We start from the raw sequence: 19,662 nt of genomic DNA on the forward strand, positions 1-19,662 counted from the left end.
TATTCTCAATGTCAATGGCTGTTGCCTCTCGCGTAGGTATGCCGTTAGCGAGCGGTTAATGTTTTGTCCAAACCAACTAGTTTCATTCATAATGAGTTATAGAGATATTACCAAAACATTTCGTTTCGCTTTCATTGCTGGGGGAGCGATTTAGGCCCTCCATTACTAACACAAAAAGCGTCAATTGATCGAACTGTATTTTAGACCCTAGCTCTTTGTCGATTTTTTACAGCTACGTTCGTGGACGCATGCGACATCGATAAGGCATGTGAGAATAATACATATATAGGAACTAGCACGTTGGATGGTTGAGAAGCCAGTGACAGCATATCGCGACAAACTTAACGATGAGCAGACATACTCTGTGAGGCTTCGTACGATGTTTTGTGGCCCAGTGCCAAAATTCTACCAATCGTATAAAAAAAAATCAAAGAATGCTGTTTGGGATTCGACGACCAGTATTATGCATTCTTCATACCCACGTACTTTGTGGGTTGTAGATCGTCGCGCAACATGGCTCCGACGGTGTTTGCGAGCTCGGGCGTGGCAGTGTGAATAAAGCGTTTTTGGTAAATGGGTGCTGTATACTGCTATATTTACTGTAAAATAAATATCATGAACATTACACGCAAAGCTGATAAGAGCAAGAGGCTATCACAACGCCGTCCTTGACGAACAGAAAAAATGCTGCTATCAAAATGCTCACAATGAAGCACAACTTTGGTCCGTCCGATCGATATTAAAATATTTCGCAGATAAACTGACCGATTTTCAAAAGCAGTGCTGCTGTTAGTCGACCGGGCTAGTTGTGTCACAGCATATGCATGCACTTTTAGCGCGCTTTGCACATTACCGCCTTCACCTTCATGCGCAATCTAAGTAGCCGTGGCTGCACTGCCCATAATCTCGGACAAAAGTGATGTTAGAGCAGGGATGGCTGTACACGGAGTCGCACCACAATAAGCAAACAAAGAAATGCCGAGGAAAAGATGGAAATTAATGATTAAGAAATAAATGTGCCAAAGGTCGAAGTTTTCTATCCGGAAACGAGACTAAATTTTCGTTACAACGACTGCAGCGTGACATATGATTTCAGAGAGAGAGGGATTAACAGCTTTGAAAGGCATTCTTGTGAGAGCACGTCCTGCTGCTCGAAGTGCCTTCAAGTGTCTTAAAAGCGGATTGTAATATTTCTCCGTTATCTGGATGATGATCAAGGCTGCCGCCGTTTTCTCCGGCAACGCTGTCCGCGTGTACAGAAACTTCTCTATGTTGGCCAAGGCGTTATTCCCGTGGACTGCTTACCGGAGTCACTCTCAGAACAGCTGCCAAATACTTCTGAAAGAAAAGCGCAAGGAACAACTATGCTATGTAGGTAGCAAGCGTTTCCTATCCCTCCCTATTCCTCTACTCTTCCCCGAGCCTCAATGCCTAAAACGACAGGATGTGGGAATATTGCAGTAGTGTGTTCAGGTAAAATACAACCTACACCGCATCGAAATTTAAGACGTAACGTGGCAGTGTTTGATCCCAATGTGTAGAAACCAAAACACAAATCTCACCCATGATCGTTGAAAGGCATCCTGTCCATCTCCAATTCCAATTTGAAGCAGGGTTATGCAATTTATATTATCCCTCTATCTCGAGCCTGAAAGGCCAGCACAAGCTTAATGCCCAACAACAGCAGCATAAATTTCCGACGTTCTCAATTCAGGATGTGACTAGTCTAAACAAGAAAATTATATATCTTTACCTAGCGAACTGATATCGTTGAGAAGACTGCACTATATTGTATTCATCCAACATGTTTCCTCACTTCATTTCATTTATTCAGTACCCACAGCGCTTGTATGTTATAAGGCAACGCTTGAGGCACATCATTCCTTTCCTGCGCACAAACGAGTGGGCTAGCAATGAAATATATATTTATCATGTGCGAAGAATAGCTTCTTTATTGTGACACAAATATACACTATTTCACTCAAGCAGTCTGAGGAGTCTCCCCGTCCGGATTTCGAAACTGCACTTCCTACATTGACAAATCTATTTTTTCGTGGTTGGCTACCAGGAGGGAGGTCAGTGCAGCAGCTCGGCATTAAACGGCCAGAATGCTGCCCAAAGTATGTCATGAGAGTATGGTGGAGATGCAAAGAGCTTGCCTCATATAATACAGATCGAGCACTACAATATCAATTAAAAGAGGCTTTACGACTCTAATTTGCTATTGAAAATCGAATTAAAACAACTGAGCTGCTACCTAGCAGAGAAACCTTATTACTTTCAGTAGTATCCCAAATGACTACGTCAGCAAAATATCGCTGATTTTCTTAACTGCGCACTGTTCCTTTTTCTTCCAGGAGGGCTTGTCATAATTTATTATATTTTGCGCTCTCTCCAGTGCGTCCTTAAATAAAAACCACCCCTCCTTTCGCACCGCGAGAAGCATGCTTTCAGACTTTGTCACTAGATGGCACCTCAGTGTTCGGAATTCCTTAAATGAAGCGATGATAGCGCTCACTGGAACTTTATTCGACGAGGCGTGGGTTATTGTGCCGTTAGGGCCTTGAGTGTGAAACAGAAAATGACGTTACTGTAAGCAGAAAATGTCTTATTACTGTCTGGTGAGTAAAATTTATATTTGTTTTCGGTACGTCTTTTTTGTCGACCACCAGTTGTCATCGAGGTCGCTGCTCATGGTTTCCAGCATCGGACTACATAAAAACGGGCGCATGCACTGATCGAAAAATTCTCGGTAAACATTTTCTGCCACGTTTTTACCAAAACCTTTATGGAATTGAACATTTTAGACATCAATCTCTCCACTGCGCCGGAAAAAATTCGAGACCTAAATTCCAGTGTTCTGTCCCTTTAAATAGTTTCATCAAGGTAATGACCTACGTCACCCATGATTAGTAAAGTTCTCTGTCTTGCATCTTCGCAATAATGCGGACTTACATGTTAGAGAGTTTTAGCTTACCGTGATCCGCGATCCGCTACTGGAATTCGCCACTGCGCGTTCCACTGCGCATGCCCAAACCCCCCTTGACGCCGACAGATGGCGCTACATACTGGATGTCGGCACACAGACCTGCCGCGTCGGGACCAATCAGCTCGCCTGCCCCGCCCACGCGCGGTAGAGGGCCACGGTGGCGGATCGCGGATCACGGTAAGCTAAATCTCTCTATTGTCTAGATAAGTCTTGCGAGATTGTCTCCGCACGTACGTTACTATGTAGATCGATCAATCTGGTCGACGGTTCAAATACTCGCGCGCGAGCGCGCTCGCGCGGTTTGCGGGAACCTAGTGCCATCTAGGTTGAAAAGTAAGAAAGAAATGACGTGCTTTGCCTTTCTTTGTTGATTTTTTGAAGTTCTTACCTTCCTCCGTGGTTTTTTGCTTTTGAGCGCTTCCCCGGCGGCGTATTTGCCTACTAGGGTCAATACAAGCAAGTCTCGCACCCAGGTCTTTAAGCAATGTAAGGTAACTTCCGGTCTGAGTTCATTTAAATTGAAATGTGAATTCAATACAATGCTTAAATGTTGAATAAAATTGTTATTTACACACATTATCTAAACGGCCAAAAGCTTCAAGCAAATTCTCATGTTTTCGATTACGATTGTTGGGCGCATGAACGCTGCAGAAGCCAAAATGGCGGCGCCCATACAGTAGAGGACGGCTGTGCCTACAGGTGGTTTAAAAGTTTCATTCGCGCTAATTAGCTAAATACCGACTACAGTACGAGTGCGGAAAGATTGGACCATAGCGGCAAACAAAATCCCAGTCGCGGGCCGTACTCTGCCACAAGTCTCAAGACAACTTGCAGTGCATGAAATGTGTTCTATGTCTGTATTTTCACCTTCCTGAGCGCACACATTTATGTCCGTCCCTCCGCCTTGGCGGAATGAATGCTCACCTGGATATCAATAAACAGCGTGAATGTACTTCGTTTGCTGATCTCGTTTTAGAAGTGCCCTTTCGCACGAAATTGGTGCATCCGATTTCGTCTGCATTGCGTTTACCTTTATATCTCAAAAGGTAAATCGAACCGAACAGCCGCGGCGACGAATGCCACTAACGCGTGCACTGGAGAACGCTGTTCGACCACCCAAGCGTGTGTGCCGAAGTCGATGCATGCCTACATGGTTAATCGACGCCAGCAGAAAAAAAAGTGCTCATAGGCATATGCAACCTAAAATATCTAACTTACAAAAGCACGTTCAGTTCAGTCGTGTCCGACTCTTCGTGACCCTATGGACCATATCACGCCACGCTTTCCGGTCTCTCACTATCTTCCTAACATCACATAACTTCATCTGCAGCGCCTTGAAGATGCCATCTAACCATCGCGTTCGCTGCCTACACCTTCTCCGGTGACCTTCAACCTTTCCCGACATCAAATCTTTCTCCAGCGAATCCTCTCTTCTCATCAGATGACCAAAGTAGCTTAGCTTTAACTTTAGAATTTGACCCTCCAATGAGCAGTCGCGTTTATGGTCGGCAATATCGACTGATTTGATCATCTGGCCGTTCAAGGAACTCTCAAGAGTTTCCGCCAGCACCACAATTCAAAGGCGTCAATTCTTCGGCGGTCAGCGTTCTTCACAGTCCAACTCTCACATCCATACATCACAACTGGAAAGACCATAGCTCGAGTTATACGGATCTTGGTTGGCATTGTAATGTCTCTGCTCTTTACTAGGCGGTCAAGGCTAGCCATGGCTCTCTTTCCCGGAAGCAGGCGTCTCCTAATTTAATGGCTGCAGTCTCCTTCCGGGGTAATCTTGGAGCCCAAGAAGAGAAAGTCTGTCACAGCTTCCACGTCTTGTCCCTTGATGCTCCAGGACTTGATGGGGCAGGACGCCATGACCTTTGTCTTTTTAATGTTCAGTTTAAGCCCAAACTTCTCACTCTCTTCTTGGACGCCCATCAGAGGTCTCTCGAGTTCCACTTAATTTTCTGCCATTAAAGTGGTATCATCCGCATATCTAAGGTTGTTGATATGTTTCCCAGAAATCTTCACTCCAGCTGAAGACTCGTCCAGACCGGCCTTCCTCAAGATGCACTCAGCATATAGGTTAAATAGGCAGTATGCAGCCTTGTCTCACTCCTTTCTCAGTCGGAAACCAATCAGTAAGACCATGCCCAGTTCTGACTGTGGCCTCTTGCCATTCATACAGGTTCCTGAGGAGACAGGTGAGATGAATTGGAACTCCCAACTCTTGGACAGCTTGCCACAATCTGGTGTGATCGACGCAGTCAAACGCTTTCGCATAATCAATAAAGCAGAAGTAGATGGGTTTCTGGAACTCTCTTACTTTTTCCGTGATCCAGCGAAGGTTGGCATTCTGGTCTTTTGTTCCTCTGCCCTTGCGAAACCCAGCTTGCACGTCCGCAAGCTCCCGATCCATATACTGCTGCAACTTACCTTGGAGGATTCAACATTTCAAGTTGAAAAGTAAAGATCTTAAACTTGAAAGTGCAAATTACTGCTTGTGTGTATGTTAGGCCACCTATGACGGGATCCGTCAGAAGAGCTCGACATTATTCAGTTTTCTCTTTTTCATATTTATACATAGCTCCTGCATGGCACTCTTCACATTCATTTAAGAAACAGCATTTCTCTTCGCCTTCAGAAGTTGCACCTCCATTATGATAAAAGCATCCCACTGACTTCTCAGTTTAGTATGCATTGCACTTACCTGCTCTGGATTTAATACTACTCTGGTAAATTATAGGCTCGGGAAACATGAAAAATTGTTTCCTTGCCTTCTGTGCAAAAAGAGAAGAGGCGGACAGCTCAAGGGAAATGTAAAATGTGGACCCTGATTTGTTCTTGCTGTCGTTTCCACACATTGCTGGAGTTATCAGAATTTAAACGTGAGTTAGGATTGCCACATGCGTGTCCGACACGAGGCTCGCAGAATCTTTCACTGTGTCAGTTAGCAGAGTCACCTGCAGCTCTACACCTTCCCTGAAGCTGACATTTCAAGTTGTGATGCCTTACCACCAGGCCATCCCTGTAGCTCGTAGCCTATTGTACCCGCGACAGCTGCCTGAAGAGCCGCTGTCTGTGCAGATTACATAAATTCACTGGAAAGAGCTGTCTGAGTACCCACGCCACTGAAAAATAGTGATTTTTCATGATTTCATATGAAAATCACCTTGGGAAATATATAGGATCAATGCTTTTTTGGCAAGTGGCACCAATTGGCGCCGGCCAGTAGAATGTATGGCTTTTGTGCTAAATATAAATATTACAGTATTCACCCTGTGCCATGAAAGAACACAGTAGCAGTGAAAAGGAAGCCTTTGAGACTTGTAGTGAAGGACTCTGAATTAATTTTGACAGTGCGCGTTTTTTTTAAAGAACAAAGTACACATGCACTTCTCGTCTTGCCCCCACTGAAACTCTGCTGCCGCGGCCAAAATTCAATTCGTATCTTTAGGCTCAAAAGCTAAGCGCCCTAACAATTTAGGCATTGAAGCGGGGCCATTTACATAAGCGCATGTAAAACAAGCAGAAGGGCACAGGAGGCATTTTACAACTGTCAACGAGAAGACTTGGGAATCCACATCAGATTCACATTTATCAAAGTGTGTTTCTGGGCGAGTTGGTGACTGATCATGGCAGTCGAAGATAGCGGAAGAGACGGGACAAGGAAGTAGACACAGCATGAGCGCTACTAACACAACAACCATACCTGCAAGAAATAGAGCAAGGACGGGATGTTGATGACGTACTGACTAGTTTTTATGCAAATCCCTTCTGCTTTCAGTATTGTTTTTTCAGTATTCACGCCAGCGTTTCCTTCCAGCGTTTAATTTTTGATGTTTTTTTATAGTCAGTACTTTTGTATCCTTATGGCTTTTTTGTATCAGCTTTAAATGAACTTAAGAAGACGTCAAATATATGAGACGACACTATGGCAGGCACCAGAGAAAATAGAAAGAACCAGGGTAAGCGAATGGCTGGGCATTACTGTACTATGTGCGCAATTGATAATGCATCGTCATCAGCCGTATTGTGCCAACTGTAGGGTAAAGGCCTCTCCCATATTATTCCAACTACCCCAGTCCTGTGCTATCTTGTACTGCCCAGGTCATCAGTAATTCTTTGCAATTTATCCTCTTAGTTACTTAGCAAGGCAATGCCATCAGCGAATCGCAGATTACCGAGGTATTTTCTGTAATTCTCTGAATACTTCTTGTAAGCAAGCTGTGAATAGTACTGGGGAGATCGTGCCTCCTTGCCTATCGCCTTTCCTTATGGGGAGTTTATTACTTTATTTATGCAGAACTATAGATGATGTGTAGCCACTATAGATATCTTCCAGTACTTTCACATATGGCGCGGTTTGTGGGGTTTAACGTCCCAAAGCGACTCCCACATATGGCTCATCTACACCCTGATTTCTCAACACCTCCACGACTACGCAGGTTTCGACTGAGTCAAATGCTTTCTCGTAGTCAATGAATGCTATGTATAGTGACTGGTTATACTCCGAGCATTTTTCTTTCACCTGAGTGATAGTATGGATATGATCGACAGTACAGTGTCCTTGCCGAAAACCGGCTTGATTTTTTGGTTGACTGGAGCGCAAGATTGCCCTGATTCTATTAGCAATTACCTTAATGAATACCTTGTATGTAAAGGATAGTAACCAAACTGGTCAATAATTTTTCAAGCCCTTTGCATTCCCGTTCTTATGAACAAAGATATTTGCGTTCTTCTATGATTCTGGTAACGTCGATATCACCAGGCATCGCGTATATAGGGTGGCCAGTTTTTCCAGCACGATATACGCCCCGTTCTTCAACAAATCTGTAGTTACCGGATCCTCCCCACTTATCATTGCCTTTTTCATATGAAATAATTACAAGCATATAATTTTGCCAATTCCATATCATTCACCAATATTATTAAAAAATCTCTGATGTGAGCAGGAGAATTGAAGGTGAAAACACACTCTACAGAAATTTCAACGAAGGCAAACCAAAGAAATGAAAACTGCATTGCCTATACTGTGGCATTTTATATCAGGTGTTTAGGTTTATTGCTGGTGGTAGCGCAACCTTCACTACATGTGGGATCACTAATGATATGGAATCATGGTACAAGAACAAAGCACAGTTGATTAGGTAGTGGGGGAAGTAATAACAATTTTGGAAAACACTTAAGTTCACCTTAACAGTATGAATAGCCCTGAAGAGTCTATACGTGCTCTCCTTATTGCCATTGCATTCTGCTTCCTGAACCAGTCAAACAAATGCTCTTTTATGGCATACGGGTAGCGTGTTTTACTTGCAACCCAAGGATCAGAGGTTCGATTCCGCTGCTTGACAATCCAATTTGCTTTTTTTATGACAGACTACTAATGCTGCTACTCAACCAATCCAGATTTTAGTCACGCCGATACCAATTTTTGCGCCAAATAGGACCTTTAATGCAGTCACATCAAGAGCAAAGGCATCTATGTTGAGAACCATGGAGGGTCGAAATTATCCGGAAGCCTCTACTACAGCATCCCTCATAGCCTGAGTCGCTTTGAGATGTTAAATACCGTAAGATATACTGAAAAGCTATAGCTAATATTTATTTTGAGAGGATGTGCGCAGGACTCAGTACTGTATGGCTGGTCCAGTTGGGCATCATACGACACTCCATTGGGCAATGGATACTTGTACTTTATAATCTCGCTCATATGTTTTCAAGGTTAAGCCACTGCTCTAGCCATTGTAGGTTTTTACATCTACTGAACTGTTAGCATGGCTGTGCTCACTGCTAGTGCTGCCCATTTTTTTTTCTGGAATCTCTGCAGCCACGCTTAATACAGATGTCTGGAAGAAGGGATGCATTGTCCCACTTTATGCCATATGTCACTGTCCATCGCGTCTTGGCCGCTTCAAGCACAACTACATAACTAACAAAAAGGATCTCGCTTATTGTCAACTGATACCACTGCTGTTTCCTATAAAGTTGGGTTCCTTGAAGATCTAGGAGGTCTAGGTGAGCAGCCTGCATATTGAAGTGCTTCACTGTAATTTCTTCACCATTTAGATTGTAGCGACCTCAGCGGCAGTCATCGCAGACACGTCGAGGAAGACAAAGTGCCACTGCTATTTCTGCACAGCTCAGAAAGCTAAGCATTGTCTAGGAGTTCTGTGACAGCTTGCTGCCATTTCATTGCTCGGGCTCTCTAACAGCAAATAAATGTGGCGATAGTTGTCTCCCCTCGGAGTGTCATGTTTATATCAGAAGGTTGCCATCAAAAGGTAATGTGTTTGAATGATATATTCTCAAAGAAATGTGGCGGTCCGAGGCGAGGTGACTGCGACACTTTTACTTGCTGAAGAAGTGGGCACCAGTGATATAGGGGCAGCGCCAAGCTACAAATTAATTTCAATGCCTTGATAAGGGTTCAGAGAGGCAGAAGGGGCAAATGTGTTTTGTCTTCCTTGATGCATGTATCATGAATGCTGCATGAGCTACTACAAAATTTATGTGTACATCCAAGTTCATTTACAACAAAGTTGTGAGGGCCATATTTAGTGCTGTACGTGGTGTCGTCTCGCCGCCTTTTTTTCGACGTTGAATAAGCTAACTTGAAAAATCGCCGCGGTGTAAATCCATAAAAAAGAGTTTAAAGCATGTTAAAAGGCGATTGTTGCTGAGAGCTGTCTCTGAACGCCACTTAAGAGAAACATACACTCACTGAAGACAGGAATTGATTACGGTGAAGTTAATTGTGTAGTGTAACCATTGTGATACTTTCACATCCTGGCTGCGTTCGCGGCTGGTTTTGCTGCTAAGAACAAGAAACATGGTATTATGCAACCCAAAGGGGAACACACCCCAGGAAATAATATCGTAGTGTATTTGAATGTTGTGAATTAAAAAAAAAAAACGTTGCGCCTACACGAATCAAACACATGTTTTACAATCTGGTACGTGGTGTTGATTGCGCCACAGGAGCTTTTTTGTCCTTTATTGCCTGACTTTTGCAAGACAACACAAACACACACAAGATATTGATATAATAAGCCTGCCAGGGGCTGGCTTCGTCGTTCTACCAATCGCTTTCGTGGCGCAATGAAAACCTTTGATGGCTCTAAAGGAATTCATTGCGCCACAGAAGCGATGGGTAGTGCGGTCTTTAAATGCGCTCTTATTCGTTTTGATTCAACGATAACGATTGCGCGACGGACGCAGCTGGCATGATCAGAGGATTACTGCAAGCAATTTTATTCCAACAAACTATTTTATTTCATATGCATTTTAGTTTATGTACTGCAATGTACACTAAAAAGATACATACAGCTTTATTGACTGCCATTTTGTTGTGTTTTATTTTTTAGCGACGCCACCCGGCACTTGCGTTGCAGCAGTATCCAGGGAACGGCTGTGGATGTCGATATAACACCTGTGTGGCGTCAAAGACAAGTCGGTACGTAATTGTTAAATTCTCTAAGATATTCATTCACTAGCTCCTGAAGATTTGTTCTTATCGTGCTCTTTGAGGTGAATATTCAAACAAAACCCAGTTAATCCTACGTACTCCAGTTCACGATGAAAATGAATTTTGTAAACCACACCAGTTTCACAACATACAAACTTTTTTTTTTTTGCCTCACTTTGCAGGAAGGGGAGATGGAGCAAACCTTCTCCGCCTTTCTTTGTCCGAGTGGACAAAGTTTACTTAATTTTGACAGTGCGGTAACAGCTACTCTTACATCATATCATTTTTCAACGTAGCTGATCTGATAAGCGGTGTATATACGAAATGACAGCATGCTCTTTACCCATAGCTTTTGCAGGAGATAAAAGACCTTAAACCAATTTTCTTAATTTCGAGCACGAGTGCGCAATGACATTGTTAGGGTAGCCGGTTTTTATCAATCTTGGGTGTTGAATTAAGCTATTTGGAAAACATGTAGGCAAGATTTAGCAAGGCTGGAACTGAGGCAGGAAACTGCTATTCCGCTCTTCATTAGCTTAGAAGTTTCAGAGCTATAGTCGAGGAGTGACTTTTTCGATCCAGGCCACTACTCACAGTAAACATGCGTGGGACTGAAGCCTAACTTGAGGTCCAGAACTGTAACTAGTTTTCTTTTGGAACCTCGAGAGTGAAATTAAGCCACAATGTTAAATGTTTGATAGAAATTCATGGTGAACATCATCACCATGTTGTCATTAAACCCTGTTCTATCAACAAAAACAAAAAAGCGATGAATGATAACAGCGTACAGGAAGACACACACAAGCAAGAAAGAGTGAGACAGGACTTGGTTGTGTCGTTATTCTCAACTTTCGGTTGTGTGTGTCTTCCTGTGGATATTACCTCTCACCAATTTGCAGTGCACCACGTAGCCCATCTTCAAGTTTTAAACCAAAAGCATCATCACGCCGAAAGATGCCTTTCTGTAACATTTCCGACCAACTTTTCTTAAATAAATAAAAACAGGTGCTACGGGCGAGCCAATTCATGTGTAAATTCTGTAGATAAGCCTTCTCTCCCCACTCCACAAGTGTGGAACCGAGATACGCTCTAAAGAGTTCCCGAAACGGTGCTAATGGAACATCTGATACGTTCACACAGTTCATTTCATCATTTTCTTCCGTAACGCACGACTTCAACTACAACAACATCAGGTAATGTGGTAAGTAGTAGTACATGTCTTCTATATTTATGCATAAGGAGTACACTGTGTATGGGTTGTGGTCTCAGAAAGGTGACTATTGAATCCGGATTAGGAACGTCGAATGGGTACACGTGTACTAGCTTGTAAAGATATTTGTGTAAAAACATTTACACGTTATTCGGCCAAGTGCCTCGTTCCGACACAGCAGCTCGAAACGGAACATCAGTCTTGTGCATTTTACTTGTAGTAGATTGAGTTTGGCTGTATTCGCCTACGCTTGTAACCATTGCAGGTTCATGTCAAGAAGGATTTGAAAGGCTCGTTCTTTAACCTCTGTAGCCTGAACACTCACTTCCTTGAAGTTATGAATAGTTGCGATTGTTTTTGTGTCATACGTGGTTTTCGGTACGATGGTGAGAAACTGTCCATATCTGCAGTAGGCATTTTTCTACGGTCTCTACTTTCTCGAGTCTTTTTCTGTCTCCTGAGGTTCGCCCAAAGCATCTATGCATTCAAAGACGCAGCGAGACCTGTATTCCTGTGAGGTGAGCTGGGCAATCGACCTGGTCATGACGACTTTCTCGACAGGCACTGGAGACGGCTTGAAGCAGAACTTCGGGTCTAAACACAGAGTAGTTGCACAGAAGAGCTCACCGATGCGCGTACAAGAAGATAGTGAGAAGTTTGGGCTTAAACTGAACAATAAAAAGACAAAGATCATGGCGTCTTGCCCTATCAAGTCCTGGAGCATCAAGGGACAAGAAGTGGAAGCTGTAACAGATTTTCTCTTCTTGGGCTCCAAGATTACCCCGGAAGGAGACTGCAGCCATGAAATTAGGAGACGCCTGCTTCTGGGAAAGAGGGCCATGGTTAGCTTTGACCGCCTAGTAAAGAGCAGAGATATTAGTCTGCCAACCAAGATCCGTATAACTCGTGCTATGGTCTTTCCAGTTGTGATGTATGGATGCTTGAGTTGGACTGTGAAGAAGGCTGACCGCCGAAGAATTGACGCGTTTGAATTGTTGGGCTGGCGGAGACTTTTGAGAGTTCCTTGGACTGCCAGAAGATCAAATCAGTTGATATTGTCGACCATAAACCCTGACTGCTCATTGGAGGGTCAACTTCTAAAGTTAAAGCTCAGCTATTTTGGTCATCTGATGAGAAGAGAGGAGTCGCTGGAGAAAGATTTGATGTTGGGAAAGGTTGAGGGTCGCCGGAGAAGGGGTAGGCAGCGAACGCGATGGTTAGATAGCATCCTCGATGGCGCTGCAGATGAAGTTATGTGATGTTAGGAAGATAGTGGGAGACCGGAAAGCGTGGCGTGACATGGTCCATAGGGTCACGAAGAGTCGGACACGACTGAGCGACTGAATTAAACGGAGCTGGGCAATCGACCTGGTCATGACGACTATCTCGGCAGGCACTGGAGTTGGCTTGAAGCTGAACTTCGCGTCTAAACGCAGTGTAGTCGCACAGAAGAGCTCACCGAATTCGTGTGGAACACGGTACTTCCAACGCTTCCTACTAAGAAGAGATCTGCTCCGCTAGCAAGTTTCGTGAACGGTGGTAAAACGACTATCCCAAAGGAGTCTCAGCGTACTCGGGTAGTGTTTCAGATAATTTGATACGTAACAACTATATGCTAATTAGCGTTTGTGGTAGAACATATTAAACAAAATCAAGAGTTGGATATTATGAGTATATGAGTGCCAGGGACCAGTATCAAAATGTCATATGCATCTGATACGTACCAAAGGACCTATACATGAGGGATGATTCTCAAAGGTAACCGCCGCCGCACGCATAAGGCGATATCGCCGTCACGTGACATCCTTTAAGAAAGGGCTTAAGGTTACCTTAGTTCACCTTTAAAACTTTTCTATGGTCTTATATCCCTCTGTCATGTTGTACCCCCGGTAACTTATTATGCATGTAAAGGCATTAGTTGATCGCTATCACGTGACATCCTTTAAGAAAGGGCTTAAGGTTACTGAACTTCACCTTTTAAACTTTTTTATGGTCTTAAATCTTCGTGCCATGTACTCCCGGTCACTTATTATGCATGTAAATATGGTTAGTAGGCATGCGGAATATTTGGCGTGAAATTCCCTGATTTGAGATACTGGACCCGAGCGACTCAGTTCATGTAATTTCATCTTCGTCGGTTCACCTAGCAGGTGCGCGAACTCGGCCGTATCCGCATCCAGGGGCAATGTGCTACAAAAACGACCTGCTGGTAATCCCATCATCTGCACGTCAGGTACAAGGCCGGCGACCAAATTTGTACAACGCTTTCGCCATTCAAGATCGGAAGACCACTTGATGCAACCCGGTGTGCTGAAATGGCTGAAAGTGTAGCAATCTAGTAATACTATAAAATATTCATGATACAGTAACTTGCTTCGACTACAATGCTGGCCTTTTACTGATGCTGTCACTATAATCCGAAATTATCTTATACCAAGTGTATAAAGGAATATGGACGTAATTTATTCCGTGCAGTAAACGTTTCCAACGTGGACAATATAGTGTCGAGTGAAAGAGAGAGTACTGGCATATTCTGTATGTTGTGTCATTGTGAAACATAATTTCTCCGTTTTATCGGTGATTACTTGACAAGGCCAGTGCTGTAATAGCTCAGGCTGCGTTATTCACTCAGTGTAGTGCACAGTCGTGAGCAAAAGTGGTATACAACACTTAGCCATTGACAGTGCTCGGGAAAATTGCACAAAAATGTATTCTAGCTACAGCGTAAGAGACAGCGGCATCGACAAATGTACGTTGACAAATTGGGGCACCACCACTACTGTCTCGATCTCAGATAGCTGGTGCTAGATAAAGTTGGGATGCAGTTTTCTCAAGCACCGCCACCGACTGAGTGTTGTATACCACGTTTGCTCACGACTGTACATCACATTGACCTTCAGATATTAAAGCAGTACATTGCCAGTTTACGAAGAACATTTTATTCACACGGTCATGGATAGGAGGAGGAGGAGGAAGAATTGAGAAGGAAAGGCAGGGAGGTTAACCCGTAAAAGAAACCGGAAAAGAAAAGAAACCCTGCACTGGGAGAAAGAGGTGAGTCGATATGAAAGTTGTAAGAGATGGATGGGTGAAGTTAGTACAGTCACAAAACAGACATATCACATCACATCACGGCCTGTGCTTTTCATAAAGTGGAGCAGTGGCTGGGAGGCCTTCAACGCAGACGATCGCCGTGGCCAGTGACTTAAAATCTTAATTTCAGTCAATGGACGCCCATCTAGACACTCCAGCGCACGGCATAGATACTGTCTTTTCTCACTGTACATGGGGCACTCACAAAGAATGTGGCCTTTAGTCTTGTCGAACCCGCAGTTTGTACATGCAGGGCTATTTGCAATGCATATCGCAAAAGAATAAGAGTTCGTGAATGCTACACCAACCCACAGGCGGCACAGCAAAGTTTCTTCACGTCGGGGTAGGCCAGGTGGAAGCCGTAGCTTCAGGTCAGGTCATGGATATGAGCGTAATTATCGCAGGCATGTCGCCCAACGACTTAAAGCATATAAAGTGCATGTGCATCAAGCACATGTATGATTAGTTCTTTTACAAACAGCATTTTTTGCACTTTTCATAGGTCCTGTATAGATTAGGCGGTGGAGAGCAGAACGTTGTCTCAAACCGTACGCACTCCGTCTTCTCCTTGTTGAGCTTGTAGCGGAACACTCTGAGTGGATTCCAATCACTCGTACTCACTCCTACGCATTTATCGTCCTCGCAACCCATATCACATGCGTCCACAATGACAAATGTAGCTGTGAAAATAAAAAAAGTCGAAAATTTTAATAAAAGGATGGAATTTTTTGTCCATGTGACAGAGAACCAACAAAGCTTCTCTAGATAAAGAAGAAAATCTAAAACGTCTTGAAGATATTAGTATTGAAAAACAATTAATAAAATTACTAGGGGCCCAGAAGTCTTCTAATGCGTAGCATTAACTGCTATTGTTTCACTTTTGTGGCATATGTTTAAATCGTGTGAGACTAGATTAACGCTCGGTTTTACATTGTCATTGCGTGGTTTAGCGTTTTATTTTGCATTCTTCTCGTCGATACCTTTTCAATGATATATGACTTGAGGTAGTAGTCAAAGGTTCAAGTGTTATTCACAATAAACTATTAATGATTATTAACTAGGAGTGTCTTTTATATTAGCGCCCTCGTTCTTGATACAAGCTATTCATCTATGATTTACTTAAGCTATGGCTTAAAAGTTAACACAGTGTCAGAGTTAAATAAATATCTGCAACTAATTAAGACCTGCAGTTGGTCCAGTACAAATATTAATCTAGTGCGATCAACAGTATGTGGTCCTATAATTTCTCTCCAGTGTGACAGGTTTAAATTGCCCTAACAAAATAAGCAACATCATAATGAACTCATGAGAATGTACCGCGCGGCGTGGTGCATTCTTTATTATCTGCACTGTATATACATTTGGACAGGAAATATTTGTACACCATACGCTATTACTCAAAGATGAATATTTCGCGTTCACGTTTTTTACGCACTGTAGACATTAAATATGGCAAGCGTGGTAACCCGTATTGCACCCTACCTGTTGCGAGCCAAAGATCTGCAAAGTAATGCTTTTTATTTGTACTAAAATAGAACATAGCATCCTAAGCTGTGCTCTTCTCTATTCAGTGGCCTATTTTAAGCGACAGCTTATACAACTCGTTCAGCCGAATAGCCGTCGGCGTAGTAGTAGTACCAGTAGTTTTAGTTGTGAGCATGGCGTACAGGAAATAATGATCGCGGCTGCGTAAGAAATTGTATCATGGTAATTTGTGGTAGTGACTGACGGTGAGTGATAGGTGATGACAAGTTAATGATATCATTGTAATTGATTCATAATTATTGAATTATATAAATGAAAAAATTTACAAAGCGGGTTCAATGGCTTCAAAATGCTTAGAATGAAAAGTAAAAGCTTTATGGTGAAGCTATTTAATAAAATTTAGAGCATTTAATATATGAATCAATGAGCTGACATAACTGAAGAAATGAAAATTTGGAAAAGGAAGCTTCAAAGGTGTCAATTTTCTCAGAATGAAAAGCCAATGCTTGATGATGGAGATTAAAAATATATAACTGTGTAATTGATAAATTGTTTAACGAATATAAATGAAAATAAGAGGTTCAAGTTGGTCAAAATGATCAGAATGAGAAGCCAATTCCTAATGATTCTAATAAACAAATTTTGGAGTGTGCATTCATTAATTACAAAAATTGAATCTATTGAAAAAAAAAATGAAAATTTGAAGTGTCGTTTAAAGAAGCAAAATGCCAATGTTTGATGATAAGTTAAAAAATTTAGAGCATGTCATTGATCAATTATTTAATATAAATGTATGAAAATGAATTAGATAAAAAGGAGCTCAACGGAGCCAGAGTACTGATACTGAGAATCCTGTGCTTGTTGATGTAAATTAAGAAAACTTAGACTGTGTGTTTGTCAATCACGTATTTAAAAGAGTTCAGACAATAAAAAATAGGAAAAAGGGGTTTAACGGTGGCAAAACGCTCCGAAATAAAAGGCAGCACTTGGTGAAGCAAATTACTGGTGAATAGACTAAAAACCAAAAGAAAGTTAAAAGGTGCAGAAAAATTATGAGGGTTTAAGCATGGCCTGTACTATGCGATACAGGGAAAAATCTGTGTTGCGATGATAGCCTTTATAACACCGTCTTTACAATCTGCAGTGTTTCACAATTTTTATGCAGATTCTAATGGACTGAGCCGCGCTAGCCGAACCACGCCGTAAGTTGCTTGCGGCGTACAGAGCGTATAGGGTGTAATCCCGGACAACGTCGATGTGCTCCCGTAGCCACCAGGCATTGCGCGCGTCCACGAGCGAACACATGTGAGCCTGTGTAAATACTTCGAACATGTGGCCTTGATGTCCCGTCTGTTCCATCTCGCCAAGTATTGCACCCAATGACAGAACACTCTACGTGCGCTATCTCGGACGATAAAGCCCATCGCCCCCCATCGGCTGTCAGTGCCACTGTCAACGCGCGGCAGCGTTTACCGCGACCAGTCTTTCTACGGTCCCTGAAGACTATTTTTCTGCCGCGCTCTCTCCCTCTCCTGTCGGGTCCTCCTCTCCGAGGTGCATTTTTCGGTTGCATGCGCCGCTTTCCGATCGAGGGGCCAGACCAACAAGACCATCACGATAAGTATAGCAGGCTGATGCCGTCGCAGCATTTATTGAGGTGGCCCGCCTGCTGTGCTAAGTGCTTCATTGAACTAAAACAATGTACGGACGGGCCTGGAGCGTCCTACTACTCCCGTGTCACATAGTGTACATAGCTTTTATTTTCTACTACCCTAACCTTTCTTCCTGCCGCTCACCACTTAGATTTCCTCTTTCTCTTTCTTGCTATTCTTTTACTTCCGTCGACCTAGTTCAGGTGCTTCTGACTATTAGATATCAGATACCGGGGCTGGCAAACGTCTTTTACTCTTTTTACTTCCGCTTATTTCTTTATTTGAGTAAAATTCCTATCTACTAATTTAAGTTAAGTTTTGGAAAAAGGACAGAGCCGTGTACGTTTTGGTGGACGGAATGGTGGACACCTACACCTAACCAGGTCAACATCCGCCCACACTCGCAACCGCCAAGTGACTAATAAAGTTCTATCTTTCTCTTTCTGTCATGTTTTATTACTTTTCTTGTAAATTTTAAATTGGTTGATGAGAACGAAAAAGCGCGGTACCAGTGAGACCTGAGGGAAGAGAGGAACGTGGAAGTGAAAATGGGAGTGAAAGAGGTCTCGTAGTGGAGCGCTAGGGAGTTATTTCGGTCACATGGGGATGTTTAATGTACGTTTACATCGTACCATCACTGGGCTGGCTCTCCGTTTAAGTTACTTTCTAGGGATAAAAGGTGTAGTGTCATTATATGGGGACACCGCAGAATCGTGAGCACCCGCATTTAATAAGGTCCAAGTCACTTGAAGCTCAAATTAATGCCCCGCGAAGACCGGCTATTACTAGCGCAGTGAAGCTTTCGCTGCAATTGTAAATTGGTTTATTAGAAAGGAAAGACTCAGTGCTTGTCCAGCTCACTTGAAGGTCAAATTATCAGACACGCGAAGCGCGAATCTCCCTAGAGTAGGGAAGGTTTCGCTTCAAGATTGAGAAACATGGTCCGTGCAATTTAAACACCGATTTAAAATCTTCATGGATCACTGCCTTGTCGTGGCGGAGGGGCTTGCGAAACTCGATGAAGTCGTGAGCTCTGCTGTGTAGGGCCACCGAAGATAAACAGGTCACGACAGAGAGTTCTGACAAAATGTGATTCACTGGAGAAGGTAATGGCAACCCACTCCAGTATTTCCTGCCAAGAAAAACCTATGGCCAGTCACAATACCATTAAAGATATGGCGCCGGAAGATGAGCCCCCCAGGTTGGAAGGCGTCCCACATGTTAATGGGGATGAAAAAAGGGCGATTCCTAGTAGCTCCAGGACGAATGAAGCGTCTGGGCTAAAGCCAAAAGAACGCTCAGTTGTGGATGTGTCGGGAAGCGACCGGAAAGTCCGTTGTTGCAAGGAGATATATAACATAGCAACATGGAATGTAAGATCTATGACGCAAGGTAAACTGGATGTCGTCAAGCGAGAAATGGACAGATTGAACATCGATATCTTGGGTATCAGCGAGCTCAAGTGGACCGGAATGGGGGAATTTAACTCCGGCGACCATTATGTCTTTTATTGTGGGCACGAATCCAAGAGAAGGAATGCGGTCGCTCTCATAGTAAACAGAAGAATGGGCAAAGCAGTGCTAGGGTACAACCCCAAAAACGACCGAATGATTTCACTTCGGATCCAAGGTCACCCTTTCAACATAACAGTTATCCAAGTCTATGCACCGACCACTACTGCTGAAGAAGCTGACGTTGAGAGATTTTATGCGGACCTACAATTCCTTTTAGACCGCACCCCATCATCAGACGTCTTTTTTCTCAT

General features: G+C 43.2%; 1 long non-coding RNA gene across 2 annotated transcripts in view; it reads left to right on the forward strand.

The window, feature by feature from the left end:
- The window catches only part of LOC146189737 (uncharacterized), a 190,410-nt gene that overhangs the window by 28,572 nt on the left and 142,176 nt on the right, over positions 1–19,662 (forward strand). For both annotated transcript variants that reach the window (XR_014707683.1, XR_014707684.1), the window contains exon 2: positions 10,357–10,445. This is a non-coding gene — a long non-coding RNA (uncharacterized LOC146189737). The remainder of the gene's footprint in view (positions 1–10,356; positions 10,446–19,662) is intronic.

This window comes from Amblyomma maculatum, chromosome 5, assembly GCF_055883805.1.
Source record: "Amblyomma maculatum isolate TAMU_Amacu chromosome 5, ASM5588380v1, whole genome shotgun sequence".
Lineage (NCBI taxonomy): Eukaryota > Metazoa > Arthropoda > Arachnida > Ixodida > Ixodidae > Amblyomma > Amblyomma maculatum.